The 26571-nt window shown below is 51.2% G+C and overlaps 1 protein-coding gene across 1 annotated transcript in view; it reads left to right on the forward strand.

Moving 5' to 3' along the window:
• LOC146838985 (uncharacterized) overlaps positions 1 to 26571 on the forward strand; it is a 71212-nt gene that overhangs the window by 7124 nt on the left and 37517 nt on the right. The window contains exon 3 of the mRNA XM_085603012.1: positions 2657 to 2781. The gene's annotated coding sequence lies outside the window, so the exon portion shown is untranslated. The remainder of the gene's footprint in view (positions 1 to 2656; positions 2782 to 26571) is intronic.

The raw sequence follows: 26571 nt of genomic DNA on the forward strand, positions 1-26571 counted from the left end.
TCCCGGGCGGCGGCGGTGAACTCGGGGAGAAATCGACGAGGAGTGGGCTCCCTCGTAAGGCACACGGGCAGAGAATAAAGCGAGGTAGGCACTCGCTGGGGGTATCGAACACTGGGAGCACGGGGTAGACGCCGGGTGGGCACCGGCTCGTTGAATGTAGCGCTACCAGCGCTGGTGCAGGAGTGAAGGACCCCAAAGCGGCAGGGGCAGGGAGCAGCGCTTCCAGGCGCTGGGCAGAAGGGACAGCGCTCCCCCAGCGCTAGATGCAGGCTACCAAAGTCCGTCGGTAGTCCAGGACCTCAGGGGGGCCCAACAGCACCAAAGAGGGGAAGGGGCCATCCTTAGTCCAGGAGTAGGGCAGGGCCCAGGGAGGCACGCCACCCCTGAGCCCCAGCAGCAGCAGCTCCGGGTAGATTCAAGTTGGAGAACAAGAACCAGTCCAGGGTGTCCCAGCACCCTTTTTATACACACATTCTTGGTCTGAAGGGGCAGGCAGGGGGAGAACCAGCTGGAACTGGTTATGGGGGATTCTTTACACTGGCCAGGCTAGGAACATCAGCCGCACCCCAGGGGGTGGAGCCAGCAGTGTCTGGGGAAAACCCAGCCTCATTCATGACACTCAAACCAGACGGTCAATCCACAAGCAGACCCAGGCTCACTCCTCCCCTCACATCAGTATGCTAAACACTCCATTCACCACCGGGCAGACCCTCCCAGATCCTGGGAGCCAGGCTCACCAGCCAGCCCCGGCCAATCATACGCCAGGCACATATTCCACAAATATGCCAACTTCCAAAAGAGGGACTTCTGCACTAGACACACTCATACCTCATATACCGTTGCGCAGCATTCAACCTCCCGAGTTCATCCATACCAGACTTGACCCTGCACACCCTACGCACCGGGAACTACTGAGGACTCATCCATTCCCCATGTATTCCTATGGAAGGGGAGGTCGCTCTCTCCTCACACTCACTCAGAGGGGGAATCACCATCCCCAGGCTACATATAGCATAAAAACTTCAGGGGCGGACCTGCCAGATGGGCCAGGTCCAACACTCAGTAATGATACCTGTAAACAGAAAAGTAACCGTTGGTGCCTGTCTTCAAGTAATTCGAGAGGTTAGCAAGCACTTCTATTACTTAGGCACTTTCAATATTTAGAAAACAAAGTGATGAGGAAGGTAAAGATGTCTTGTTGTCACAGCTTGTAGACCGAGGGGTTGGAGCATTGATGTTCCAGATGTCTTTTGTTGATGTATCTTTGGGGCCCGCTTGAACACTCTTCCTTTCTCTGCTGTGTGCAGCACGCACAACCCTTCAGGATGAGCTTGGATACCTTTTCCACTTGGTACCTTTCGTGGGACTCGTGTTGTAATGATGTTGTACTTGATGTGATGCAGGGGAAGGCACTGGAGGCTTCTATGGTGGCGACGGAGTCACTGCTTTATTGGTATGAGAGCCATGGATCCAGGAAGTCAGGCCCTCACACTTGACTGCTGTTGCTGTAGTCAAAGGACCGGATATGGCCCCTCTCACCGATGTTGAAGACAGTGCCTTCTGGTGTGGGCTTTTATCCAAACCCAATACCCTGGCTGCAGGACATGGGCTGCTGGTGTCTGCCTCAGGAAGGGCCTACAGCACCTGACGATCTTAGTCTTTTGCAGTATTGAAGAAGCAGATCATTAGATAAGAACAGAGGGTCAATAGACTGTTACAAGGCACTCACCTGCTCTCCAGCTTGTTCCACCTTGATGACGACAAGTCCCCAGTCCCTCTAAAAACAGGCAGCATGACAACCAAGGTTTATAACTTGTCGTCCCTTTGAAAGTCTCCAGGGGGGAAAGGGGTTGGAATGACAAGAGGGACTAGAGAAGACGAAGAATCCAGAGGTCTTCGTTACGGACAGGGGTTCGACAGGTTTACCGAATACTGGATATTGGATTCTGGTATATCTCGGGACTTTCAAGGACTTTTGAACCTTTCACTAGATTCCTAATATCAGAATATATAAAAACAGAATATGTGTAAACCTCTTATCATTTGTCACTAGTATTTGTCCTGACAATAACTAACTTTCAAATCTTACCTAATTACTTCTTAGGCTGTGCACGGGACTACTGAATGCTTACACTCTAGATACCAGATCAGCAATCTGGAAATAACAATACATTCATTAGCGCTCGATTACTGGTTCATTAATTATTATACACAATACTTTACTAGTAGTAATACCGGAGTTCCTCTGTGGAAGTGCCTAGGTTCAAGATAGTGAGTCTTCTTGCTTTAAGTAAACAGCATCAATTGTCACTAAATAACCAATAACAAGACAAAATATTACTTTGACATTAATGCGCCAGTTACATTCTTTTGTTAGAGATTGATAATCTTTGCTTACTCCTTAAAATAAAACATTGAATCCTTAATTCTCATAAGGTTCGACAAAATCGGCTGCCAAGTTGTAAAAAATAAAGTTTTCTGTCTTTGAGTTCAAATGTCCATCAACACCAAGAAATACAGTAATTCTATCCGTAATGCATATGAACTTGAGCCATCACAAATTCTAATAAGTCACTGGTTAAGAGTTCTTTACTCACCGGTGTCTTTGTAGTCTTTTGAATACCTTGTTTAATTTTGCACTGCCCGTCTTTTTCAGGATATGCGGTAGCTGCTGAGTAATTGGAGGAAGAGGAAACCCGGCTGGAGACGTCCGACGAGTCCCAGGAGCCAGGGAATCCCCGAGGAGGAGGAGGCCGGTCCGGAAACAGCAGCTGGAGCCAGGTAAGTGTCGGGGCAACGAGGCCAAGCACTCGAGTGTGAATGGGAGCCGTTTAAATACCCTCTCATTCACGGTTACAGGTTGTTTGCATACACGCGTCTGCTGCTTGATGGTTGACGCGTGTAGGCAGCTCCTGCATATGCATTTTCTACCCAGTGTTCAGAAGTCCAATGCTACACGTGTATCCTGCTATTGAATATTCATGAGGCACATGTCTATTCAGTATTTGAATACTCGTTATTTGCACAGTTGGTGCTTTGTACCATGTCCTGAATACTTTTGTCAAGCACCTTTTTTAAAACATGATGAATTTATAATTTTTATATATATACACATCGATATCTGGGCACATTGTACTCAAGAAATGCTATATAACAATAACCGGGCACATTAAAAATTATTGGTGAAACATACTTTGTGCCACATTAGAATGGGAAATGCGGCGCAAGGCGGGCATGAGAGAGCATTCTCACAACATAGACATGTGGCCTGGAATGTTCCTTTGCCATCCTAACACTATTTCATGTGTGCTGAGCTTTGTCACTCTGTCTGAGGTGCTTCTCATGGACAACAGAGCAAGTGGTAGTGCATCCATCCAGGTCAGTTCAGTGGATGCACAAATCTTCCCTATCTTATTTTTCAACACTCCGTTCTTTCTCTCAACAGCGCACACTGCTGGTTGCACAAACCCTCAATCACATGTGAGATGAACGCCGGTCCATTGTCAGAACCCAAAAAGCATATGTACTTTGTTGGAAGGCGGACCCCGAGGAGTCGGTACGACCACCAAGGGGGGGGGCCCTCACACTGCACGAAGTAGCCGAGCGCTGCCGAGAAGTCTCCTGAGAGATCCTTCTCCTATCACGTACTAGCACAGTAACACCACCACACAGGACTCAAGGAGGTTGTCTTGTGACAAGCAATTCTTTATCAGCAATAAAAAGGTTACGAGGTCAGTATTTACACGAAGGGATCGAGGGATCCACCAAAAGTCTCAGTGTCTCTTTGGAAGGGTCGGGGTAGCGGGACAGTCTTTGGCAGGAATGCGGTACGAGGGTACCTGGGGCCCAGTTCTTATCCTCAAGCTGGAGGACCTCCGGATCTCGGATGGGTCGAGCCGCGACGGCGTCAGCAGGGCTCTGGCGTACAGTTCGTGGAGAGCCGCGATCAAATCAGCAGGGCTCTCAAGATGGTTTCTGCTCAGCTCGAGCCGCGACGTCGTCAGCAGGGCTCCGAGGGAGGTTTCAGCGAGGTTGGGCCGCGACGGCGTCAGCAGGGCTCCGATGTTCCAGGTGGTTCAGAAAGGGTTCACAAGAAGGAGCCGCGACGCAGTCAGCAGGGCTCGTGATGGTTCCGACAAGAGTTCTTCTCCGTAGGGTCAGCCGCGATTCAATCAGCAGGGCTCTCGACTCCGGGATACAACTGCCGAGCTGTGGTGGGGTCGCCCCAGATATAGGTCTGGAGCCCTTTGATGTCCGGACCTATGCGCCCGAGGGGGCGGAGTGGCCGGGTGGAGGTGGCCAGACGCCCAGCAGGAGAGGCGCCAGGCCCATGGGAGTTGCAGGGCGATCACACCTCGAGAGGGGAGGACAGTTGGGGGTCCCATCGATACTGTCCTCCGCCGGGGGCGATGAATGGTTCCTGCGGCACCCCCTGGCTAGTTCGTGGTGCCTCGATGTCGGGGCTTCGCTGGGGTCGAGGCCGGGTTGAGCGGGGGTGCACGGTGTGACGTGGATGCCAACAAGATGGCGGAGCCACGAGGAGTATGCGACCACGTGCAGCTCCGGGTGAAGGGCCTTGGTGCAGTTCAGACGGGTGGCCCGTGAAGGCCGGGGTGGGGAGCGGGCACAATCCAGGGGGTTAAGGACCACGCCACGCGGCCGGGTCCAACAGGCGTCCCCCCCAGCCGAAGGCATGGAGAGTCACCCATCTCCTTGGGGATTCTCCTCGTCAAGGCGGAAGAAGCGGGACAGGCCGTCGGCGTTGGCGTGGTCATTGCCGGGCCGGTGTTCGACGTCAAAGTCCATCCCTTGTAGCGAGATGGACCACCGCAGCAGCTTGGGGTTCTCGCCCCGCATTTGCATTAACCATTGCAAGGGCCGGTGGTCGGTCTGGACCCGGAAGTGGGTGCCAAAGAGGTAGGGCCGGAGCTTCTTGAGGGCCCACACCACAGCGAAGGCCTCACGCTCAATAGTGCTCCAGCGTTGCTCTCGGGGCAGTAGTCGTCGGCTGATGAAGGCCACTGGTCGGTCGAGCCCCTTTTCGTCGGCTTGGGATAGGACGGCCCCGATCCCATACTCGGAGGCGTCCGTCTGTACCACGAACTCCTTCTGGTAGTCCGGGGCCTGCAGCACCGGAGCAGTACACATGGCTGTCTTTAGGGTGTCGAAGGCTGTTTGGCAGCGGGGTGTCCAGTGTACCTTCTTGGGCTGCTTTTTGGACGTTAACTCTGTGAGGGGGCCAACAATGCTCCCATAGTCCCGGATAAACCGCCGGTAGTATCCGGTGAGGCCCAGGAAGGCCCGGACAGCGGTCTGGGTAGTGGGGGGTTCCCAGGTCTGGATGGCATCTATCTTTGCTTGGAGGGGGGCCACCTGCCCGCTCCCCACTTGATGGCCCAGGTAGGTCACGGATCCGTGGCCGATTTGGCATTTGCTGGCCTTGATTGTGAGCCCGGCCCGCTGAAGGGCGGCCAGGACGGCCTTCAGGTGGAGAAGGTGCTCGGCCCAGTGGTTGCTGTACACGGCAATGTCATCTAAGTAGGCCGCGCTGAAGGCCTCAAGCCCGGCCAAAACCTTGTTCACCAGTCTTTGGAAGGTGGCCGGGGCGTTCTTCATTCCGAAGGGCATCACCCGAAAGTGGTAATGCCCATCCGGGGTCGAAAAGGCGGATCTTTCTTGGGCGCCGGGGGTGAGCTGGATTTGCCAGTACCCGGCGGTGAGGTCCAGCGTGCTCAAGTAGCGAGCGGCCCCTAGGCGGTCGATGAGTTCGTCGGCCCGGGGTATTGGGTGTGCGTCTGTCTTGGTTACTGCATTCAGGGCTCGGTAGTCCACGCAGAATCGCAACTCCGGGGGGTGACCGGGAGCTGCGGCCTTGGGCACCAGGACGACAGGGCTGGCCCACGGGCTGTCGGAAGGCTCGATGACCCCCAGGGCCAGCATCTTCGCTACTTCGGCCTGGATGCAGGCCCGCACTCGGTCAGGCACCCGGTAGGCTCTGTGTCGTATGGGGGGGCTCTCCCCGGTGTCGACATCGTGGACGCACCAGTGGGTCACCCCCGGGGTGAGAGAGAAGAGGGCTGCGTAGTCCCGCAGTAATTGCTGGCAGTCGTTGCGCTGTTCCGGGGTCAGGGACGAGGCGAGTTGGACCCCTTCGATCGATCCATCGTGAATGTCGGATTGCAAGAGGTCGGGCAAGGGCTCGGAGTCGTCCTCGCCCCCTTCGTCAGTCGCCAGCAGCAGGCTCAGTTCGGTCCGGGCGAAGTGGGGTTTTAGCCTGTTAGCATGTAGGACCCGGAGGGGGTTCCGGGGGGACTCCAGATCGACCAGGTAGGTGACGGGACTTTTCTTCTCCACCACCTTGAAGGGCCCGGTAAAACAGGCAGGTAAAAAAAGGAAAAAACAAATCAAACAGGAAGCCTGGAGTACTCTTCGGGAAACCTGTAATTCTAAAAATAATACCGCTTTTTGGAAAGCGGTGAATGCTCCTTTTTTTTCCAATGATCCAACAGACTCTATCGTAACAGCTATCTCAGAAGAGGGTTGGGTGACTTTTTTTCGGGAGCTTTACACAGAGGACTTTCAGGTTGAGATAGAAAGGGGGTTAAACTCAGGTAATCAGGGTGTAGTACCCTATCCAATAAATGTTGATTTTACTATGGAGGAAGTTCTGATAGCCATCAATAAGAGCCCTGCGGGAAAGACCCCGGGTCCGGATGGAATTCCCGTAGATGTTTTTAAGGCCAATAGTAAGTTATGGGCCCCACTTTTAACCAACGTCCTTAACAGCTTTACTAAAGCGGGCTTCCCAAAGACTTGGCAGGAAGCCATCGTGGTACCTATTTTCAAGAAAGGAGATCGCAATTTACCGAAATGCTACAGACCGATCTCCTTACTTGACTCACTCATGAAGATCGCGGGGAGAGTCATACTTAACAAATTGCAATTATGGGTGGATGATACAGGTACTCTCTCCCAATTTCAATATGGTTTTAGGGAAGGCCTAGGAACAATAGAGCAAGGTTTGAATCTAGCACTCCTAGTAGCCAAATACGTCGAGGCGAAAAAAGAGAACTTATTTCTAACATTTGTGGACTTAAGTTCGGCCTTCGACTGTATTAACCACAACAAACTTTGGCTAACCATGCAGGATATGGGAGTGGACCCAAACCTCCTAATATTCATTAGAGAATTATATCGGGAGGCAGGCGCAAGGGTACGCTACGGGGACAAGGGGGACTGCACTTCCAAATTTCCTATAGAAAAGGGCGTGAGACAAGGCTGCATCTTAGCTCCTTTTTTATTTAATTTATACATTAACTCGGTCGCGTCTCACCTCTTGGAAGATAAGCAGGATTATCCTAAAATTGGTAACTCCTATATCCCCATTCATTTATATGCAGACGATGCTGTAATCATGGCCCGGACCCAAATCGGTCTCCAGAGATCGATTACTAGCTTTTCAGAGTATATGGGTAGTAGAGGCCTAAAGATTAACATAAGCAAAACCTTCAACATGTGCTGCACAAAAAAGAAGAATCTTAGCTGTAATTCATTTTTATCTAACACGAAAATCGAGACTGTAAATACTTTTTCGTATTTAGGTATTACTTTTGATAAAAAGGGAACTTGGACAGCAGCAGGTGAATCCCGAAAGCTAGCATTCTCGCGAGCAATTGGGGCGGTTAAACATTTTTTAAACAAGGTTGGAGGCCGCCCGGTACCAGTCCTGCTTGATATTTATAGGTCTAAGTGTGTATCAATAGCACTATATGGCGCAGGAATTTGGGGGATAGTGAATACCCCAAGTATTCAGATTCAGATCTGTCAGAATGCTTTTTTGCGTTACTTACTGGCTGTGCCGGGGTCCACTTCTTCTTATGTCTGTCACCAAGAGCTGGGTGTGCCTTACATTGTAGATCTTATCAAACTGGAGCCCATCTTGTTGTGGCATAAAGTTTGGTCTGGAACTGAGACAGGCCTGAACAGGGATATAATTAAGGATTGTCTAGGCCTGGATGGAGTCCTGAAAATTTCATGGTTTAATTACCTAAGGAACTTCTTTATGGAGTTGGGCCACCCGGAGTTCTTCGACTCTCCAGATAGCATGATGAATTTTTCAAGGAAGAAGCTTAAGCAAACCTGCCTGCATTTCCTATCAGAGCAACGCTGGATGTCAGAGAAATGCAAGAGCTCTGTTATGGCCAATCATCTACTTATTAAAAACCAAGGTATCCAACCATATTTGAAACTAGTCCCCAGCTGCTATTCTCGTATGTTGTTGTCTCGCTTTAGGGCTGACATCTTTTTTAGACTGGTCACTTTTCCTGAGAAGAATTGTTGGCTCAAGGAACTTATTCCTTGTCCCTGTGATCAGGTTTCTGTCCAATCTTCCCTTCACTGTATTCTTTTTTGTAAATTTTATTCAGAACCGAGAAAAAGTATTCTTCGACCCGTTTTAAAAAAGTTAGGGTTGAGACAATGTAGAGTGGCGTTGGTCAGATTACAAATGTTAGATGATGAATTTCTCATTTCTTCGGTCTCAATGTTCCTAAAAACTATTATTAGATTCAGAATCTCCATGAATTAGATTATTTTTAAAATGTTGATATTTTAATCCTCAAAGTTTGCTTCTTTGACTTAATTGTAATATATGTGTGCTTTTATGGTTTTGTTTTTAAAATCGAATAAAGCTGTTTCTGACTCTACCAGTGCATGTATCGGTAGTTCGTCCTTTGAGTACAGTTGAGGGTGAAAGGCTTCCCTTCCTGCACTGTGATGTCTGGAGACTGACGCGCAGCAAGGCCTTGATATATGAAGGGAGTCAGCAGACACCACTCGGGGATAAGGAAGGTCTTGACTGTTCTCGACATTGTCCCAGTGAGGGAACAAAGATGTGAAAAAGGTAAGTTTACCCGAGTGATTGTCACTCGCAGCTTGGGCGCATCTGGCTCAGGAGCTGCATACAGATGTGAGGGTCACAGCTGTCAGTCGCATGTGGTGAAGAATAGAATGGCAGGAGTACTATGAAGATTTTGTGTCACGAGAACAGGAAACACCATCTGTGCACCTTTAGAATGAGGTGGTTAAACATCACCTCATGAGCCGTTGAAGACTAGATGCGGAAGTGGCGCCTGTTGATAAGGACACTCGGGCTCCGCCCTCTCCATTTTTCCACCTCTTTTGCTGTTTGGTACTCTAGTAACAGTAAAAGATGCAGAAAGGCTGCCTGTCCTGGTTGTTATGCTAACTCTGGCTTGGAGCATCGGGCAGGCAGCACTCACAAGCAAGAACCAGGCAGTCCAACTCCATGTGGTATCTGCTCGTGCCACCCTGCTGAGCCAAAGTCTGCTGGACTGACCATCTGACACCCCTGGAGCCTCTAAGGTCATAAGCCCAGCGGACACCTGACCTTCTGTGCTGAGCTCCCTCCCGCCAGGGCGTCTGGCTTTAGCCTTCCAGCTCCTGAGGCTGCACATCAGTCAGGTAAGCCCCGCCCACTCTCTCCCATCATGTCACAAGGTGGGCTAGGGTCATTGAGACTCACTGACCCCACCACAGACATGGTCAGGGTGAGAGAGGGGGGTCCCTAAGCTGTCCTCTTCTGGGACATGTTTATCGTGCACACATGGGCTCGCACCGGTCATGCCTCGAGGAGGCGGATTCTCCTCTGGACTGGTTCCGTCACTCTTGGACTCCTCCCATAACAAACCTCCAGCTGGTCTCAGTGTCTGTCCAGGCTCTTTCAGCGCTGTTCTTACTGCACACTTTATGGATAGGATGTCCCGGCCGGCACCAGGTTGGGTAAGTTTTCTTGTTAGAATAATTTTCCAGTTTACAGGAGTCTAGCTTTTTTAAATACATTCCGCTATATTTACTGCACATGTGTGTAATGTCGGATGTACTCTACTGCAGGCTCCACTCTGGTCTCCGCTGCAAGCACTTAACCTTCTGAGCTGGCTTATGGTTATGATGGCATGGCCCTAGGCCCACCCTATTGTTAATATTTACAGTAATGATCACGCCTCTCAGCCTACCGAGGATGATACAAATTTACCTGTGAATAACTATGTTGTGTGAAGCACCCTGAAGTCCTGTAGACGCTTCAAGCGCATTATATTAAACCTATTTTATCACAGCCCTTCCTTCCTGGGTGCTCAGTGGAAGAACTTCTGAGGTGAGAGGGCCTCGAACCTTTGCAGCACCTCTTGGCCGGGTAGGACTAGAGTGTCACGCCACGCCTCGCCCTCCATTGCTTCCTTTGGTGTAAGCTTTGAGAGCGCACACCATGGTAGCACTCCCTGCAGGGAGGAGGCTGGCTATTGTGTCCGGGCAACAGAATGTCCTTTTACTCTAGTCCAGACTGTAGAGAGCCACTCGGAGAGCTGTCAGTGATTGTTCCTCTACTTTTAGCACTCGTTCTAGTGCTTGAAGTCACGACTTGGAACTTCAGCCTGAGATTTTGATAGAGGTCTTCCGAGGTTTCTCAGTTTGTGCACAGATGGCGCTCTGCCCAGACCGAATTTACGAAAAACTTTGTGCAACTTGATACCTTATGTATAGTCATATACGGGGTGGGGGAGGGGGTGACTCATGGAATGAAGAAGCCTGAGCAGGTGACCTCTGAGCAGACAGGCAGCCTGACCTGGGCACACGTTGTAGCAGACCCTGGTACTGCGGGTGCCTTCAATCAATCAATCAATCATCAAACAGGCCTTGTAAACACACTTGGGGCCATATTTATGGCAAAGTGATGCAGCACAGCACAGCCAGGGCGGGAATGCGCCATATTTATCATAGTGTGGTGCATTCCTGTCCTTTCCCCAGCACTGGCGCACAATGGGCTCCTAGCTCCAATGCAGGCACCCTGGCACCGTGGTGCATGGGTGCCCCTGTTGCAGGCAGGATTGTTTTTGTGAAGGAAGGGGCAGCCACTCTCTGTCTGAATTCACTTTCCTGGCTACCTGTATGCAAGGGAGCTAAATTTAAGTTGCTGTGCCATGCTCACATGGCACAATACAAGTCTGGGCCTGCTACTTCGCGTGGCCGAGTGGCTTTTTATAAGTCTACAGGAGTGTTAGTGTAGGCTTGTGTAAGCGCTTCAGAAAAGCCAGAATGGGCAGACGTTCATTCTCTCATCTCGCCGCCACCCATTGGAATTTGCTGCTGTTGGATCTCTGTCTCAATACAGATCTTTTCAGGTTTCTTGAGAAGTTGAAGACCTGGCTCTTCCCTCTTTAAAAGGTTGTGAAACAGAATGCAATGTAGCAATTAATCTAGCACCGTGATGTCTCCCTGGGGATGAGTGTTGCGCTCTATAAATATAATAAATAGTGAAAAACTCCAAAATTCATTTTTTCACTCCTGCTAGAACTACCTCTCCCATAGGAAAACATTGGGTTACCTTATTACATTTATTAAGTGATAACTTTCAATTTCGGAGCAGGTAGTCAGGTTGATTTTGAGGTCCAAAGAATTGTAATTAAAATCCCTCTTTAATGGTAAAGTCAGATTTTTAGCCACAAATGTGAAAAGACCACAATTAGAAAGTTTCTTGTCCTAACCATTTGATGACTGCAGCCTATTCCTAGGTCACATGACAGGTGTAGCTGACAGTTGATCTTCGTGTATTGCTCCCAGACAATGAGACCAAGGGAAGCTAGGGGTTTGCAGGATGGGCCTCTCCGGCGTAACGACGGGGAGAAGCTGTCACCTACCACAGTTGTACATCACAAAGGCTCTGCCTGATCACTCTCACAAAGGTTTTGTCACTAGTCTTTTGTTTCCCCAGACAAGCTGGGGCAAAGAAAAAGAGAAATGGGATGACCGACACCTCAAGTGGATGTAAGCCTCTAGAAACTTCGCCTCCTCTAAAGTGGGCACTGGGTATAAATATTGGACCTCAGACCCCCAACTCTTCAGTACACATCTGGACCTGTGGAACACTCAGAAGACAGAATATTGTGCTGCTTTGCGGCAAAAAAGACTGCCACTCTGCTGCCATGCTGCCCACCCTTCTTTCCTGCTGCCCTTGTGTCTAAGTGAGAAGAACTGAACATACATCTTGATCCAAAGACCACCAGAGTGACTCCAAGGGCTAGTTGGCTGGCCTCTTGATCAAAAAGCCTCCGGATGAGAATGGGCATTCCTGAGTCCTGCCCGCCCAATTGGTGTCACCGCCTGGACCCTTGGAAGTGGGTCAGAAGTTTTTTAAAGGGGGCCTCGAAATGTGACTGTCTGGCTCTGTTTTGTACCCTGGCATAGGCCGTCTGTTTTTTTCGTTAATCTGTGAGGGGGCATTTCATGGTAATTCGAAAGCTGGATTGCCAATCCATGTCTTTCTGCTCCATTTTATCCACCTTGCTTTTTTCTATTTTGCTCTGCTTTGATTTGTTATTTTCTTCTCCTGTTTCTATTTATTCTTCTCTATTTCCTCCTTTATTTACTTTGTTAATCTTTGGACATTTTTGCTTTCTTTATTTCTCTTTTTCATCATTCTATCTTTATTGTGCCGCTTCTATTTTCCGCCCTATTTTCTTTTCACTCAATTTATCCCATTTCCTCAGTTTCATTCCATTTCTGTTTCATTTTCCTCCTTTCTCTAGCATCCTTTCTCTTTACATATTTTTCCTCTTTCATTCCTTTGGTAGATAAAAGACATTGTCATTTACAACGCCAATACGTCTAACTCTCACAAATGCGAGACCAATTTGCATTGCAAATGCTTGTTAATTAAGTAGCTATTTGCACAATGTAATGCAATCTTTTGTTCTTTAAAATAGCAAATGTCTCCTACTAAAAATGACTCTGGGAGATGGGGGTGGGAGACCTGTGGATGCCATCAGTCTGGCCCTTACAATGTCAATTGACAAGAGACATACCATGAAACAAGACCAGACATAAATCGGACACGCACGAGTAACAATCATCTTTTTTCTGACGTTCTTGCATCTGAAAATGAAAATGTTAGGAAACAAACCGTTGCACCAAAACTTATTAAAGTGCATATACACAAAATAACACTTCTCTTCGTTAAGTATTTCCACTCCTTTCCATTCTCCGCTGCGAGGAATAATTTATTTTTGTTAACCAGTTCTGGTCATGCCCACAGAAAACTGTTGTAGTGTGTGGTTTGGTCTTGGCGCAATGCCCAGAGTCAGTGGCCAGCCAGGATCGTTATTTCAAAGCCAGACCAAAAGAGTTTTCTTTAACCCTTCAATATATCCTAATATCAAAGGCCTTGCTGGGCAGAACATTTCTCAGTAGCTATTGTTTTTCACTCTTTGTGCGCTGCAAAATTATCAGGGGTGTGAAGTGTCTCAGGAGAGGTCAGGTCTCCTCAAGCGGTCCTTTCCAGTGTATTTTTGTGCCTTCAAAGCTGGAAATCAGATGTGGCCAGCTCCAAGCGCGTTAATTGAGAGACTATAGCTGCTATATTTAAATCTAGTGATCCTGGAATAATGGGTGTAGTTAGTGTGCATTCCACTCCACCTATTGTCTCCCTTCCTGTCTCATTAGTTCTGTGTACCCTCTTTTTTGTTCTTCACGTAATTTCGGAAAGTCTTTGGTGAAGGACATGAGATCTGCTCTGGACCATGAGACATGTACATATGCCACTTTATTTTCCTTCTCCCCAGGTGGAGGGGACACATTTCACAGGGGCATTATCAATGCAAGTGTTGTTGGTACTTGGAAAGGAATCTGTGAACGTACATTTGGCTACATCCCAACTATAATCTGGAGAGGGGGGCTGTTCCTGTATTCCGTCTTCTCTCAGGGCCATGGCTTGCAGCTCATACGCACCGTGGGCCTCAGGACCTTTGCCCATTAATTCTGCACGTGCTAGCGAGAGCACTGTATCCTGGTATGATCTGGAGTTAGTGGCTGTTTTGCTGTGCATAATTTTAACAGCACATTTTTCTTTCTACAGAACGTGGAAGCCGCATAGGCTGCTTCCTGTCCCATTGTTACAAGAGAAGTATTCTATTGAAAGTTCTATTAACTTCCCCATTCATGAGCTTGTGCGCGAGAAGTTTGCTAAAGGTCTGTTCATCATGGGGCAGCTCGGTGCGTTGTGCCCCTGTGGCAGAGAATGCCAAAAGGTGGTTTATTAGGTTAATTGCAGGTGACACAATAGGAAGGACAAACATTACCACACACAAGCCTGAAGCCTTTGAAAAAGCAGAGCAAGCCGTCCGTCATTCAACAAACAATACAATTGCTACTAATTCACTAAAGCATTCACAAGGTGGAAAGGGAAGGAAACGTCCTGGGTACTGGCGTTTCTTGGACAGTTTAAAAGGTGACAGGCCATATCCAATTGGCCGCACACTGCACACTGCTCGTCTTACCAGCAAGTTGCCCCAAGGAACTATGGTCCATGTAGTGGCACTGAGGCCCTTGACGGTTGCTTGGCGGCCCTCTCTTCCACCCCTAACTATTTCTCTACTGAGGAGGGAAGTTATCCCGAAACCCGAGCCATGTCTCGGGCGATATTTTAAAACCCGGGACATGTATCGGGTCTAGAGATTATCAACAAGTACTTACTTGCACCCACTGGGGTGAGTCACTTAAGAACTTCATGCACCAGCTTCCCATGGGGCGACCCGGAGGAGGAGCTAGCGGTGTGCGCTCCATTGCGGTTGTTTATAAAAATGGCTCCCTCGAGCTTTGAGCTAACTAGCTCCTGGACGACGCACCTGCGTGCCTGTGTGGGCACTGAGGCCCTTGACGGTTGCTTGGCGCCCCTCTCTTCCACCCCTAACTATTTCTCTACTGAGGAGGGAAGTTATCCCGAAACCCGAGCCATGTCTCGGGCGATATTTTAAAACCCGGGACATGTATCGGGTCTAGAGATTATCAACAAGTACTTACTTGCACCCACTGGGGTGAGCCACTTAAGAACTTCATGCACCAGCTTCCCATGGGGCGACCCGGAGGAGGAGCTAGCGGTGTGCGCTCCATTGCGGTTGTTTATAAAAATGGCTCCCTCGAGCTTTGAGCTGACGAGCTCCTGGACGACGCACCTGCGTGCCTGTGTGGGCACTGAGGCCCTTGACGGTTGCTTGGCGGCCCTCTCTTCCACCCCTAACTATTTCTCTACTGAGGAGGGAAGTTATCCCGAAACCCGAGCCATGTCTCGGGCGATATTTTAAAACCCGGGACATGTATCGGGTCTAGAGATTATCAACAAGTACTTACTTGCACCCACTGGGGTGAGCCACTTAAGAACTTCATGCACCAGCTTCCCATGGGGCGACCCGGAGGAGGAGCTAGCGGTGTGCGCTCCATTGCGGTTGTTTATAAAAATGGCTCCCTCGAGCTTTGAGCTGACGAGCTCCTGGACGACGCACCTGCGTGCCTGTGTGGGCACTGAGGCCCTTGACGGTTGCTTGGCGGCCCTCTCTTCCACCCCTAACTATTTCTCTACTGAGGAGGGAAGTTATCCCGAAACCCGAGCCATGTCTCGGGCGATATTTTAAAACCCGGGACATGTATCGGGTCTAGAGATTATCAACAAGTACTTACTTGCACCCACTGGGGTGAGCCACTTAAGAACTTCATGCACCAGCTTCCCATGGGGCGACCCAGAGGAGGAGCTAGCGGTGTGCGCTCCATTGCGGTTGTTTATAAAAGGTGACAGGCATACACATGAAATACAGAAGCAGGAATTCAGTCCCTGCGCAGCAGCACTGTGTTGTACTGTGCGCTATGGCTGAGTGATGCACTCCCAACCTAGTCCCAAAATAATAATAGTGGAAACAGAAAGAGGATAATCGGGACCTCAAGTGTGATGAGAAATATCACACAGGCAGAGGGTCATCTGTCTAATACAAAGTAAACGTCAGGAGGTCTGTTAGTCAATTCGACAGTCTGTATCAACATAGTATTGTGACATTTCAAAGTAACATTTGTATTAAGGCGGCTGGTAATTGGTCATTTGACATCTAACAGCATATGAAAGGTCCGTCGCAAAATGCGAAATTCAATGAATCACAATACATTATGTGACAATCAAAGACAGCATATAAAAAAAAAAGCACTTCGAATAAATGCATACAATACAATAACGGTACTTCAAATGAATGCATATAATACAATACCAACCCCATCCTTGTTGTGAGTAGGTGGACACCAATTCACATCTGGAGACCACCCTTGGTGTCCAGCAGGAGGCAGTGCACCAGAGCCGATCGCTCTCTGGCTACACTATAGTGTGGCTACCAACACCAGGGATGTCTCAAAAACGGCACAAAAATACCTGTTGCAACAACCGGGGGGAAGCACCACCTACTAGCCCCCTACGATATAGTCATGCACTCAATACCAGTGCCAAACCGGGGAGCAATTCCTGCTTCAACCCTACATATGGGGAGCAATACCTGCTACTGCTATAACGTGAAGCAATACCTGCTACCACCCAAAATCTGAGGAGGGGAAACCTCCCCCAGCACTCGCTTAGTGATGTCCCGTTCGGGAATGCCCAACAACCTCTTGTGTTACTCACGGCTGAAGCCTTCGACCCTTGGCTAGGGAGTTTCTGCTGGCAGGACAGGGGAACCGCAGTACTTCATCCTCTCCGACCCACCATCAGTCAAAGGGCTGCTTAGAATCAGAGAGTCACTGCTGGCAAAGAAAAAATTGCAGAATATTTGCCCTCTCCAAAGTACAGGGGTAAATGCGACAGCTCAGTAACTAAAATCAAAATTTAAACACCACTGAGTAAATAAGAGTAGTATCTGTGTTCAAAAGACTATCCCAAATCCTGGGTCGGGTGACCTTAGACATGCCATGAGATTTTTAGGGAATGAATGGCGTTGTTACACTGGTTAGTGCGTGGCGAGATGTGGAGCCTGTGCAGTCGACCCCGGCCTACCCACCTTTTCCGGGTCTGGGAGCGACTCCAGCCCAGGTGCAAGATTTTCTTGCTGCCATGGTCGCCCTCTTTGGGCCTCATGAGGGCGTACTAAGTTTAGGTGACAGGCGTTGGTTTGTTGACTGTGATGTTGCTTAGTGTGAAGAAGGGCGATCCAGCTTGCACTGAAAGCATTCATTCCCTCTGTCCGGGAAAGTGTGGTGCAGGTGTTCACAGACAACACCACCGCCATGTGGTACTGCAACAAACAGGGTGGGGTGGGGTCGTGGACCCTATGTCAGGAGGGTCTCCAACTCTGGACATGGCTGGAACATCAGGGCATGTCCCTGGTGATTCAACACCTGGCAGGTTCTCTGAACGCCAGGGCGGACGAACTCAGCCGCAGATGTATGTTGGATCTCGAATGGCGTCTGAACTCAGAAGTGGCGCAAGGTCTCTTTCAGCAGTGGGGAGAGCCTTGGTTAGATCTACTCGCCACCGAAGAGAACGCGCAATGTCCTCAGTTCTGTGCGTTGGAATTTTCAAGGCGGCACTCGCTAGGCGGCGCTTTTCGTCGCAAGTGGAGTTGCGGTCTGTTGTTTTCATTTCCGCCTATACCACTTCTGCCCAAAATGCTGAAGAAGATCAAGCGCGACCGGGCCCAATTCATTCTTGCGGCTTCGGATTGGGCACGAAGAGTCTGGTATCCCGAGCTACTCAGCATGGCCATCGATCCCCCAATCCGACTGCCTCTTCGGGAGGATCTTCTGTTGCAGCAGCAGGGGACTACCCTCCACCCAAACCTGTCCAGCCTCCACCTCCTTGCGTGGAGATTGAGCGGCGGCAGTTGACATCTTTCGACCTGCCTCCCGAAGTCTGTGATGTAATCTTGGCAGCCAGCAGGTAGAACAAATTTGTGGCATGGTGCACAGCAAAGGCTGTGGATCCCCTTTCTGCTCCTCTCTCAGAGGTTCTTCTGTTCCTTCTTTCTTTGGCCCAGCAGGGCTCTCCTCTTGGCACTTTCAAGTGCTATCCTTCAGCCGTTCTAAGGCTTTCTGATCAGCCTCCTCTTTTCAAGTCCCCTGTTGTAAATAGATTCTTGAAAGGCATTACACACATGTTCCCTCCTGTTCCTTTCGTAATGCCTCAGTGGGACTTGAATCCTGTCTTAACCTATCTGATGTGTGCTCCCTTTGAGCCACTTCACAATTGTCCTTTACTTCTCCTTACTTTAAAGACTGCTTTCCTGGTAGCCATCACCTCTGCCAGAAGAGTGAGTGAGCTCCAGGCTCTTTCTTCTACACTTCCTTTTCTCTCTGTCCATCCGGACAAAGTTGTTCTAAGGACTCATCCAGCTTTTCCGCCAAAGGTTGTCACTGCCTTTCACATCGGGCAGACCATCACTTTGCCCACCTTCTTTCTGCCTCGGCATCCCACGAAATAGGAAGAGAGGCTCCAACGTCTGGACCCAAAATGTGCGCTCTCATTCTATCTGAACCGCACACAACTGTTCCGGGTGGATGACCAGCTCTTTGTTGGCTACGTGGGCGCCAAGAATGGTCGGGCTGTGCACAAACGGACCATGTCTCGGTGGGCTGTTCTGTGCATAAAAGCATGCTATTCTTTGGCTAAAAAAGAGCCTCCGGGGCGTGGCCAAGATGGCGGAGTGGTAAGACGTGTTTTCGTCTGCTCCTGCCTGCCGCTCGCCCGGAGCAGCACAGCGCGGCCCGTGTGGGGCGCTACCAGCTTATCGGGACCGGTGTTCCCTGCCTGGGATGGCCCGGTCCTGCGGTGGGCTTTCGGCTGTAGCAGAGAAGACGAGGGCGTGAGGTTCGACGGCGCCGAGCAGAGCCAGCGCCGGCCTCCCCGGTACGCAGAGGCCTCAACACTGCGGTGGGCCCTGACGGGCTGCATCGAGGCCGGCTTCGGGGCTATCGGGAGGCCGCAGTGCTATGCCCTAGCGACGATTGCCCCTCCGGAGCTTGGGCGGCACACGCGCCTGAGGCAGCCTGCCCAGCCAGAAGCATTAACGGAGCGAGCAGCGGTGCCCCCATGCGGCCGGCGGGGCCTGGGCGAAAAACAGCGAGGCCTGAGCACTGGAGATAGCGGCCCTAGGGTGCTGTGGCGGTAAAGGAGAGGGCGCTGATCGGGATGGACCTTCGGCCCCTTGGATGGGGCGGCCTCAATATTGCAGTGCAGAACTGGAGTAATACTTCCCCGGGTGGATGCCGCGGGACGCAGTTGTGAGTGGTTGCGGTGTATTGCGCCCCAGCGCTTCTCTGGACTGTGGTTGTCAGCGCCCCCGGTGGGGTTCGTGGCCCAGAGGATCGGCCGCAGGAGTCGCGCGGCAGGGCGGTGCAGCCCCTCTGGCGGCAACAGCGGGGGCCCCCTCTCTGTGGTGCCTCGGGGCGCTGGCCCGGCCTCTAGCGCTCCTGCTGCAGCCTGGACTCGACTGACTGCACCCCGGGCCGCACTCTGGACTCAGCTGGGGTGGGCTCTGCTGCTGGGGCGTCGGGCCAGGAGCACGCGCCCATCTAGAGGGCCCCTGATTGCGCTCCCGCGTACTCTTCCCGGCGACGGCACCAGTCTCCGAGGGAGCTTTGCCCTCCCTGGTCACGCGCCCGGGGGGGACCGTCGGAGAAGGGTGAACATGTCCAAGACCAGGCCCTCCAAGGTGAAGCCTCTGAAAGATATCTTCGGTCGGCCCCAGTCGCCCGCCTCCATGGCTGGTGTGAAACCTGACACTGCGCCCTCCAGACCTCCTCCGAGCACCGGGGAGGAGCCCATCATGAAAGCTTTCTTGGAGTCTCTGTTTCTTACCTTACGTGAAGACATCCAATTGGTAAAAAACGAATTCGCTGCCGCACTCCAGGATCTGCGTAGGGATGTTGATGGAGTTGGAGGACGGGTTGCCACCCTCGAGGAGAAAACTGATACGGCGGTAAATGACATAGCTATGCTTCAACAAGAAATCCTCCGACTGCGGGATCAGAACATGGATATGCAAACACACCCGGAGGACCTTGAAAACCGGTCTCGAAGACACAACATCCGGATTCGGGGGGTCAAACCGACCGAGGACACCAGGGACCTGTTTGCTTTCGCCACGCCCTCTTCCGGCATATTCTGGGGGGCGGTCTGGACGCGGTTGTTTTCTTGGACAGAGCCCATAGAGTGGGCCCACCCCGGGGCCCCAATGCCCCACCAGCGGACATCCTGGTGTGTGTGCAAGACTTTAAAATCAAAGAATCCATTCTCACCAGGGCTCGAGCCCTACATCCGATCTCCTTCCAGGGCCACACTCCTGTCCTATTTCAGGACCTGGCCATGATCACCCTCCAGAGGCGACGGCAGTTCCGCCCCGTGACGGAGCATCTCCGACAGCGGGAGATCACCTACTCGTGGGGGCATCCATTTCGCCTCATATTTCGCCATGATGGCAGGCTCCACCAACTGCGCTCTTTGATGGATGCGTGGCAGCTTCTGGGCCTGGCGGCGCCAGGAGACGTAGACGATGGCGGAGAAGTTGCATCAGGCTCAGAGACTCCTTCATCTGGATGGCGGAGGCAGACTAGTCGGCGGCGCTCTCGTAGGCCGGCCCAGTCGGAGATCGTCCAGAGTCAGCAGGCGGCACTGACCACAGCAACGGAGGCGCTTGCGGGGAGCGACGACACGGCCACGTGAAGCTGGAGTGCGCCTCTTGGGAGAATGAACTCTCTCAGCATCTGTGCTGGCTCTGGGTGGGCGGCGGGGGGGGTGGATGCTCACCCGGAGGCTTCGATATGGACCCCTGTATTTTGACTGTCCAGTTGTCCTGGGACAACGGACTATGTTCACTGTTGTGTATGGTTGGTAGGTTGCTTGGGTTATGGGGGATGATGTCCTCTTTTTTTGTTGGGGCTTTTGAGTTGCCTTGGGGTTTGCTCCTCTCGTCCATCCTTCTTCCCTCCACAGACAGATGGTTTTCTGGTAATGCGCTATGTTCCGAATGCCTCCGTGTTGTATCCCAGCATAGGCGCTGCGCGCTACTCCTTGGCATGTCTCTTCTCCACACACTAGATGCCCCAGAAGCCACTTAACATTTTGACCCTTAATGTGCGGGGACTTAATAACCCGGTCAAGCGTAGGGCGGCCCTTTACTTCCTGGAACACTCAGCCGCAGACATATGCCTCTTACAGGAAACGCATCTCACCCCTAAAGACCACCACAGGATGAAATTGCGCGCCTTCCCCACGCAACTCTTCTCTTCTAATCCCACCAAATCAGCCGGGGTTGCTATCTTGGTCTCCCGTTCCTTTCAAGGTAGGGTCCTTCAGAAGGAGGCTGAGATAAGGGGCCGCTTACTTACCTATCAGTTCCTGGTGGCGGGGGTCTCCCTCATTGTGGGCTCTGTTTACGCCCCAAACGAAGGTCAGGATACATTTTTCCACACCATCCTTACCGAAGTCACGGCCAACACGGAGCGCCGCCTGTTGCTGGGAGGGGATTTGAACATAGTCTTCGACAATTTGTGTGACCGCTCGGCCAAGAGGACGTCTCAGGTGGGAGCTCTCTCTCAGGCGGGGTTGGCTCGCCTTGGTGATCTTGGCCTCGTTGATCTGTGGTGGCACTTTCATCCCCGCAGTCGAGCTTGCACGCACTTCTCTGGGGCACATAAAACATACGCCAGACTTGACTATTTCATTAGCTCCCTCCCATTGCAGGCGCTCGCGACGGGCTCCGAAATCCTTACTGCATCACTCTCAGATCATTCCCCAGTTGTGGCCACCTTTCATTTCCCCCGAGTGCGACAGCCACTGCGGCATTGACGGCTGCGTGACACGCTGCTACACTCTGCAACTAATGTCGAGCAAATCAAGGTAGCAATTGCCAACTACCTCACCCTTAACGCGAACTCTGACACGTCTCTAGTGACACAATGGACAGCCCTTAAAGCCGTCCTGCGAGGGGACTTTATAGCCATCTCGACGGCCAGTAACGTGGAACGCAGTCGCAAACGGGCTGAGCTCACCCAGAGGGTGGCTGAACTGGAGCAGATGCACCAACGCACCGGCGCAGCCAGAGCATGGCGACGGTTGTGTCTGGAGCGGAAGCAGCTAGCTGCGCTAGACCAAGATAGAGCCGAGTATGCGGCTCTTCGGCTGCGCCAGTCCTCTTACATTGGCGGCGATAAATTGCGGTCGTCTACTGGCCCATAGGTTGGGAGCGACCCGGCAGTGCCAGGGGTGCAAACCATTCGCCGGGGCCCGGGGGGAGACCTCACGTTAGACGATGGGGCGATTGTGGAAGCTTTTCGGGATTTCTAGGCGACTCTTTATTCAAGCGACTCCCTGGACCCGCTCCACTGCTCCGCCTACCTGTAGACCGCGCAGAAACCGGCTCTTACCCCAGCGCAAGCTGACTACCTTGATAGGGATATAGGGACGGAGGAGGTCATTGCGGCAATCTTGCGCCTAAAATTAGGCAAATCGCCTGGTCCGGATGGTTATTCGGCAGCCTTCTACAAAACCTTTTGTGCACAGTTGGCTCCCTTACTGAGAGACCTGTTTAATTCCTTCTCTCAGGATGGCGCCATCCCGGTGGAGATGCTAGAAGCATCAGTCGTGGTCATCCCCAAGCCTGGGAAAGATACGACGTTTTGTGGTGCGTACAGGCTGATCGCCCTACTCAATATCGATCTTAAATTGTACAAGAGCATCCTCGCAACCCGACTTGGGCCATACATGCCCCAACTCGTGGAGCCGGACCTGGCAGGATTCATACCACAGAGGCAAACTAGTGATAACACCAAGAGAGTCCTCCACCTCATTGAAAAAGCGTTGCGTACGGCCGGGGAATACATGTTATTGGCCATAGACGCAGAGAAGGCCTTTAACAGGGTAGACTGGCCATATCTAGAGCAGGTGTTGCGGCGGTTTGGCTTGGGGGAGAAGCTGCGCACACGGATCCTGAATTGTTACTGGCTGCCCATGGCCACAGTCCGGGTGAATGGACAGACCTCTTCCCGGTTCCCCATTAGCAGAGGTACGAGACAGGGATGCCCCCTCTCCACCCTCCTCTTTGCGCTATATATGGAACCGTTAGCACTCCGGATCAGGCATCACCCCCGTATAACGGGCGGAGATGTACATACCATCAGCCTCTACGTGGACGATGTCCTATTGTCTCTCACCGATCCGATCCAGTCGCTCAGAGCGCTTTTCATCGAACTTCATAGTTTTGGGCAGGCTTCCGGTTTTAAAATCAATATGGAAAAGTCAACGGCACTTAATATCTCCCTTACCCAATACACATTGGCTAGTCTACAGGAGGAGCACTCAGTGGGCGGCTTCCACGGTCCCCTACTTGGGAGTGCAATTAGGCCCCAACATCCGAGACACAGTCACCGCTAATTATGATCGGCTCCGTACCCACATCCGCAGCAAACTGTGTCAATGGAAGCATCACACCCTTTCTTGGTTAGGCAGAATCGCGGCCACCAAAATGACCATCCTTCCTCAGATCCTATATCTTTTTCAGACGCTCCCTCTTCGCCCTCCGACTGGCTGGATTCAGCAAACTCAAGCAAATCTAGCGCAGTTTATCTGGCAGGGCCGCAAGCCCAGATTTAAGCATGCAATAGCAATCCTACCGCCCGAGCGAGGAGGAGTGGGGGTTCCCGATCTGCAGCTTTACAACTACGCCTCACAGCTCCGCTACCTTGTGGAGTGGAGTCGCTTGGAGTCCGAGAAGCATTGGTTGTTCCAAGACCAAGCGGTAGCGGCAACGACCCTGCAGGGTGTCCCCTTTCTGCATAGGGCACATAGGCCACCGAATCTCTATGCTTCCTATATTACGGGTACGAGTTTGGAGGCGTGGGATCGTACCGCCGTCTCATATGCTCTGACAACCTTTCCCTCCCCCTTAACACCACTATTTAACAATCCAGACTTCCAACCTGGCATGACGACTAAGGCCTTTGCACAATGGCGGCCTTCTCCGTGTAGATGCCTCGGGCATCTATTTGACACGGACGGCATTCTTCCCTTCCCACAGATTCGTACAGACTATGGCCTTCCAGAGACCGAGAGGCTCCCATACATACAGCTCAGACACTGGGTTCTGCAACCCCAAGTGACGCTTGGTGCCCAGCGCTCCCTCACTGCTTTTGAGAAATGGCTTATTACTAGATCGTCAGATAAAAAGCTCATCTCTGATCTTTACAAGCACCTACTGACTACTAACACACACACGTACAATGCTGGCCGGACACGCTGGGAACGCGAGATTGGCAGATCTCTCACTTATAAGGAATGGGATAACATCTACTACAGGGCCCGACATTCAGCGCATCACGCTGGCCTTACTGAGACAATGACCAAGGTAGTTACTTACTGGTACTACACACCAGAGCATCTCCACTGCTTTGACCCCCGCCAGAGTGCTCTCTGTTGGAGGGGTTGTGGCGAGGTGGGCACCTTAGAACATCTATTGTGGAGTTGTGAGCACATTCAGCCGTACTGGGCCCAAATATTGGACGAAATAGATACTCATCTGGACACACAGCTCCCGCGCTTCCCTGCTTACATACTGTTGGGCCTACCAAACCCATTGATGTACCCTCTCAAATCCCGACGGGGGCGCCTGATCACCATAGCCCTGGGAGCGGCCACACAGAACATACTGGCGCACTGGCGCTCCCCCTCGCCCCCGCCCTGCTCAGGATGGTTGCATGGACTGTGGATGGTACTGAGGATGGAGAAGCTTACTCTCACTCTGGCAGGCAGAGGATCTGAATTCCCGGAGCTCTGGCGTCCCTTCCTCACACTCCTCAGAACTGAATTCAGGGAACTAACATGCCCCCGCTACCTTAGATTACTGCATCTGGTAGATACACAGATTCCACAGAAGGCCCTCCCACGCAGATCTACTAGGCTGAGATGATCCGCTGTGGTCTTGGGTTCTCCTTTCCTATCCCGTGGGTTTATAGTTGATGAACGAGAGGGGGAGGGAGGTGGGGGGCAGAGGGTGGACACGTTTGGGGAATTTTCGGGTTTATGTTTTTGAAGGGTTATCTTCTATTCTTTCCAATATTCTGTTTCTTAATTTGCTCTCTCTAGTAACCTCGCTCCATGCTTCTTACCTTGGTAATGCGATAAGTAGCGGCACTTGTGTCTGTTCTACATTGTATTCAGGAGCCGGGATCTGGCTTCTCCTTTTCTATGTTTGATATGAAAATTAATAAAAGATTTAAACCATAAAAAAGAGCCTCCTGTGTGGCTGCACGCCCATTCAACCAGAGCGACGGCAGCCACTACTGCTTTGGGACAGGGAGTCCCCTTGCCTGATATCTGTCAGGCAGCTACGTGGGCCTCGCTGCACACATTTACCAAGCACTACAGCCTGGACAGCCAAGTCCGGAGAGATGGCTTCTTTGGTCGTTCTGTTCTTTAGGACTTTCTGGTGTGATCTTGGTTCGCAGACCCACCACCAGGGTTGGTATTGCTGGGGTATCTATTCTAAGGTAAGGAATCTATCACTAACATGTTTCTTTTAGATGAGCAAGTTACTTACCTTCGATAACGATATAGCTGTAAGAAACATTAGTTAGTGATAGATTCCTCACCGCCCCACCCATCCTCCCCGTTCTGCAAACTGATTTCTAGGGTTAAGGTCATCCCTTTCAGGGCCCTAGTTTCATTGCACCAGTGGCCAGTTTCTTGCATGGCTCTGCGTTCCTGGCGCGGAATGTCGTGTACAGAACTGACGTCAGTGCGGTAGGGCGGCGTATAAGTACCTGCCATGACGTCATGCCGGCAATCACGACACCGGACGCGGAGCAGACCGACGCCACCTTCCGACGTGCAGGGGTACTACTGACGAAAACTTTCCGGATCCAATCTGACACCTGGGGGGAATTCTAAGGTAAGGAATCTATCACTAACTAATGTTTCTTACAGATATATTGTTACCGAAGGTAAGTAACTTGTTCGTTAATTTGCTGCGATGTGAGAAGGCGATGCCTCCACCCTGACCGCTTGCTCTATCCTACCGAATGATATCATAGTTAGTAGGTACTAAAATGTTTAGAATGGGAGCTGCTGAGTCATTTAGCCATGTTTCAGTCCGCATTACAAGGTCCAAGTCCTGTGCAAGGATGAGTTCTGCAATGTCAGCAGCATGTTTCACTGCCGATCTACAGTTTCCGGCGCACACATTTGAGCTTTGTGTTTGTGTCAATTGGTGCAGATAGTGTGGTGGTGACTTACGTGAGGTTGTTCTCATTTAATGCTCTAGAGTTTAGCCTTGGTTCCCCGAAGGGTTCAGTGGGGATGGACGCAAGTTGGATATGTTGGAGGAGTGTGCCGGATCATAGGAAGGTAGGAGAGATTGGATATCCATATCCGACAGGGAGGATCTACATCTGGATGGCCTTGAAGGGTCGTTAGAATGAGGGGCGGAAGCCCAACTATGGGGTAAGTGGGTGATGTGGGCCGGAGACCGAAGATTTATGGGGGAGGATGGTCTCAAGGTACACACTTTCGATGAGAGCGAGCAAACATATGTCAATGTTTTCGACATATGTTTTTGACTTTTATATTAGTGTGTTCCTAGGTAGATACAACTTACTCTTATTCCCTTTCCCGCCCAGACCCTTGACGGTTGTGGCAACTGCTGCTGCTGTTTCTCCTCGTTGTATTCCTTTTCTTATTTGATTTGACAGATTGCTGTTGCAACT

The sequence above is a fragment of the Triturus cristatus genome, chromosome 4_2 (genome assembly GCF_964204655.1).
Source record: "Triturus cristatus chromosome 4_2, aTriCri1.1, whole genome shotgun sequence".
Lineage (NCBI taxonomy): Eukaryota > Metazoa > Chordata > Amphibia > Caudata > Salamandridae > Triturus > Triturus cristatus.